The sequence below is a fragment of the Canis lupus genome, chromosome 2 (genome assembly GCF_003254725.2).
Source record: "Canis lupus dingo isolate Sandy chromosome 2, ASM325472v2, whole genome shotgun sequence".
Taxonomy (NCBI): domain Eukaryota; kingdom Metazoa; phylum Chordata; class Mammalia; order Carnivora; family Canidae; genus Canis; species Canis lupus.
The window spans coordinates 80332929-80338045 of record NC_064244.1 but is presented as its reverse complement, the minus strand read 5'-3'; the positions used below and the strand labels follow the sequence as shown (position 1 = coordinate 80338045).

The 5117-nt window shown below is 48.4% G+C and overlaps 1 protein-coding gene across 1 annotated transcript in view; it reads left to right on the top strand.

Annotated features, from left to right (window-relative positions):
* Positions 1 to 5117, top strand: part of SPEN (spen family transcriptional repressor) — a 95064-nt gene that overhangs the window by 459 nt on the left and 89488 nt on the right. The gene's annotated exons all lie outside the window — the stretch shown is intronic.

Below are 5117 nucleotides of genomic sequence, written 5' to 3'. Positions count from 1 at the left end.
CCCCTCCCCGTGCGCGGAACTGCTGAGGGGACCGGGCCGGACCCACGGACGGGTGCAGGCGGCGCGCGGCTGGGTGGCCGCCGCTCGGCCCGCGTCGGCGGCTGGGCCTCGCCTCGGCCTCGGCGGAGCGGCCCGGCGGCCGGCGGGGCGGCGGAGGGGTCGCGCCCTGGCGTCCCGGCGTCCCGGCGTCCCCGCGCCCCGGCGCCCCGGCGCGGCCGACTCCGGGCTCCCGCCGCAGCTCCCGCCCGGAGACGTGTGACCTCGAGGCGGGCGAGTGCGACAGGAGCGGTCCTGCCCGGACGCCAGCCTCGGTGGGCGGTGCGGGAGCAGCTCGGAGCCGGGGGCACGCTGCGAGCTTCTGGGCGCCGCTCTCGAGCGGCTGGTGACCCCGGGACGACGGGGAGACGGCGAGCTCGCGGTTTCTCCTTTTGACGTATCTTAAAAGGAGAATTTAGAGGAATGTGTGCGCGTGTGCGTGTGCGTGTGCGTGTGCGTGTGCGCGCGCGGTGGGCTGGCGGGGACGCCGCCTGAAGAGAAGTTGTGCGCCTGTTTGGGCTCTTTGGCCGTCGCGGCCGCCGTCAAGCCCTGTGGGGCCCGCGGGCTTCGGGGGCAGCCCCGCTGCGGGGAGCGCTGCGCGCGAGGGCCTCGGCCGTGCCCCTCCGCGGCCGCCCGGCGAAGCCCCGGGGCCGCCCCTGGAGGAGCGGGGATTCCCGCCCGCCCGCCCGCCCGCCCGCCCGCCCGCCCGGAGTTCTTGGATCGGCGGTCGGGAGGATGCGGGTCTCCTACGAGCGGGACATGGAGCTGCTCTTAAACTCCCCAGAGCGTGTGTCGGCGGCGGGGTGTGGAGAGCAGAGCTTTCGATGCGTCTTCCGCAGCGGCACGTCGGCGCTCGCCCTCTTTGTGGAGCGTCCGCCGCCGTAGCGGAGAGTCCTCGGTGCAGAATGCTGGCCCGCCGCGGGGGACGGGGACCGTCGCCGTCGCCCGTCTCTGATCGTCCTCGAAAAACCACGGTTTCTCCCGGTAGTCGAGACCCCGAAAGGTTTTTAAGCTTGGTTTACTCTAAATTCCTCTTACTCTCTAGTGAGTGAAGGAGATTTTGGAGCGCCCTGGTTAGTGAGTCACCATGGGAAAAATAGCCTGCGTCGCCTGCCCCTGAGCAGCTCGGACGGGGGAATGGAAGCGGAGGCAGCAGAGCTCCACCGTGCCGTATAAATGGAGGATCATTGATGCTGTCGGTGGTTGCTGCTACTGGGGTATTAAGTCTTCGCCGCTGGAGCGCGCGTCTGCGCGTGTCCGCGTGTGAAAAGGAGCCGGCGATAGTGAGGCCATTCATAACCTGCTAACGCCGTCCTCGGCGGGGCTGGGGGAGGCGCGCTTCCAGGGACTCTCCCGGTGTTTACTACGTTGTGCTGAGAAACCAGGCGAGGCCGGGCGGGGAGCAGAAACTCGCCTCTCCCCACCCCCCCCCCCCCCCCGCGATAAATGGGCCGAGCCCCGGGGCTCGGTCGGGAAGCAGATGGGAACTTTCCCTCCCTGGCGCTGCCCCACCCACAGCCCCGGTGCCCTCAGTGCTTTGGTGGGGAAAGCCATTTAGGTGCAGGTTGTTGGAGTGGCGGAGCCCCGTAGGTGTGCTCGCTCGTAACTCCTGGTGGACTTTTCTCTGTAGGTCTCTCTCTGCCTGGGAAATCCGTCGGTATCGACGTGCAAACACGTGCATTGCAGCATTCGCTTTGCTCCTCAGTGTTCTGGCCAGACGTGTCATTTCGCATTATGCACATTCCAGAGACGTTGCATGCCTGCTGCTGCTGGGAGTTTGGCTCCTCACAAGATGAGGGGTTAGGGAAAGCAAAGAGGAAATCGTCCGAGGGAGTTTGGGGGGAGGTTTTGAAGTGGATGGTGCTGCGGTCCGGCTTGTGTGAATGACTTTCTAAAATGGCGGCCAGGACCCACTTTATGTGGGAATCAGCAGAGCAGATCTCAGAATGCACAGAGGGAGGAGGGGGCGGAGGATGCGAGCTGCCTTCGAAAGCGGAGGTCTGGAGGAACGTTACCGTATTAAAGAGGGCTTAGCGGGCACATTGCTCACTGACTGCGTTTAAAGGGGTATCTCATCTATTGCAGAGCACAAGCAGATGCTACTGATAAAAGAAGATTATCTTAAAACTAAGCCACCAAAGTCCTTTATTTTAAAAGAAATTTAAAATTTCGTTTAAACAAATGCCCTTAGCTCTTTGAAAAGGCTGTGCATTCTTAAGGGTTTAAAGAATGTAAAGGGTTTACAAAGAAAAATCTCCCCTTCACCCCTGACATCGGGATTCCTAGTTCCCATCCCCCACTTCCCACCCGATCCCCAAGACAGGTAATCTCTATTTATGGCTGCTTGTTTATTCGTAGATATGTACAAGAAATTTTTTTTTTTTTTTTTTTTTGCCTTTCCAGCTGTGGAGCTAAATGGACCCTGTTTGGAGGAATTCAAAGCCTTTTATCCCTATTGTCGAAAACGTTTTGTAAAATGTGATTGTTACTGGGAGGAAAATTTGAGTAATTTAAGTGAAAGGGTAAAAAGGTAATTGTACTAGAATGATAGCTCTGGAAGGAAATGTAAGGATACACACTTGTAGTGTTTTCTAGAAATCAGAATGAGATAAACCCTATAATACCTTTTACCAGCTTTTACACTTTTCCCTAGCTAATTACAACATTAACTAATAACTGTTTTACAGGATTAAGTGGTGTATATTGGGAATACATTACTTAAAACGTTTTCAAAATGATTATTCTTGCAACACTGATTAGGCCTTTGTAGTAAGTATTTGGATTTTTTTTTTTTTTAAGATTAAACCAGACAGTTTTGGGAGCAGGGCAGCTTAGAGGTACTTTTGTGTGTGTTGGGGGGGGGAGGGGTCAAACCCAAACCTTCTTTGTATTATTTACATTTTGATCAGTGTTTTTGGTGGAAAATAGATTGAGGGAAGGATGCTGATTTGGCTTTTTTCTTTCCGTACCAAAGAAAGACCAAATCTATAAAATGTAATCAGAGCATTTTCAAAATTTGACTTTACCTTCTTGAAATAAGAATAACATTTGTTGTGTTACTATTCTTTACAGTTTTTGTATTCCAGTGGAAAAAAAAATAAATGAGGACTATTTCTGAATCAGATTTTAGTTAACAAAGATCTGTTGCAGGGACTGAATTTGCACAATAGAGAAAGTCCTTTCCTTTGTATGTTAGCTGGGTTGAAGGGGGGAAGGGAGGAGTTACACAACAATTGGTTGCTGTCTTTTAGTTGTAAGAGAGAGAGGTGTGTGCAGAGATGATTCTTTGAATTAGAGTGAGCGAACGAATAGAGCCCTTTAAAGAATATAAAATTCTCTATGTCTTATTTGCCCATTTTGAGTAAATCACGTATTCAGGTTCTTCCCATCCATTCCCAGTTTTGTAGAATATGTTAAAAATCATGCAGAGGTAGAGCAAGGTAGCCGCTTATGTAAAAATGTTGTCAAAGAATGAGACCTATTTGAAAATGTATTTTGGCTTTGCTAATTTTAAATGTCTTATTACAATGGTTTTCTGAGTTTCAATAGCTGGAATACATGTTATATGTTCATGTATTTGGATCTCTTTACTTTGGGGACACAGTAAAAATATAGTGGAAGAATTTCCTTGTCTTCAGTATTCTATAACTAGAGGTATTTTTAGACTTAAAACAAATTTGACTCACTCTAGCCTTACATCATTGCTACATCGTTTCTTTTTTAGAGCCCAGCCTGTTTCTATGTAGAAACAGCTCTGGCTTTGAATGTTACAATTTCGTTAATTATTTTCAGATGGGCTTTTGTACATTTTAAAAATAAAAAAAAAATTATCTTGAGAAATAGCACTAAAAAATTAATACAGAAAGCTTGAAATGTTGTATTTTATTTCCTGAGTAGAATGCCTCTGGCAGATTGGAGGAAAACAGGGCTCGGTGCCAGGACGAATGGTGGTGTTTGACTTGTGGGGGACATGTTTTTCAACTACCTTTCTTGTAGATTCTTGATTGCTCAGGCATTGTATTGTTTGGAATGCTTATGAAGAGATTGCGGGCTTGATTTATGAGACACTTCTAATCCTGTAGAGCACTCATGCTTTGGGAAGATTTATACAGAAGTTATAAAGATAGTGGTAATGGGAAAGTTTTTCCAAATGGTCTTAAGTCTCACTTTCTCCTTACTTTGAAATTTTGCTTAAATTTAAAAAAAAAATGTTTGAAACAGCTCGTGAAAACTAATACATGCAATTGGAGATGATATATGTGTGTGTGTGTGTATATATATATATATATATATTTTTTTTTTTAAAGATTTTATTTATTTATTCATGAGAGAGATGCAGAGACACAGGCAGAGGGAGAAGTAGGCTCCATGCAGGGAGCCCGATGTGAGGCTCGATCCTGGGACCCCAGGATCACACCCTGAGCCAAAGGCAGATGCGCTTAACCGCTGAGCCACCCAGGCGTCCAGATATATTTGTTTTTACTTACAAGAATCTGTGGTGTTGGAGCTGTAGTTAACTAGTCCACAGTATTTAGAGTAAGCATTTTGTGGCCTGCAAATACTTGAGTATGTATATTTATTAAAATTGGGCTCCTGAATTTCCTTATTGGATGCTTTGTAATAAATGTTGTTTACGCTCTTGAAACAGACATATCTTAGCCTGCTGAACAAGGAGACAAAGTAATTTTCTTTTTTTTTTTTTTTTTTTAAATATTTTATTCATTTATTCGTGATAGTTACACAGAGAGAGACAGAGAGGCAGATACACAGGCAGAGGGAGAAGCAGGCTCCATGCAGGGAGCCCGACGCGGGACTCGATCCCAGGCCTCCAGGATCGTGCCCCGAGCCAAAGGCAGGCGCCAAACCGCTGCGCCACCCAGGGATCCCGACAAAGTAATTTTCTATAGTTAACTTTCTAACCTTGATACTTTATTATTTTTTTTTATTATTTGCCTTAGAGTTACTCAATTTTGAGTGAAGGTAGTATACTCTGTTGTGGAAACCAGTTAGAATGTTTAATCATTTTATTACAAACTGTATAATTTTTGTGTGCTACCTAACTGGTTTTCACTGCATGGAAA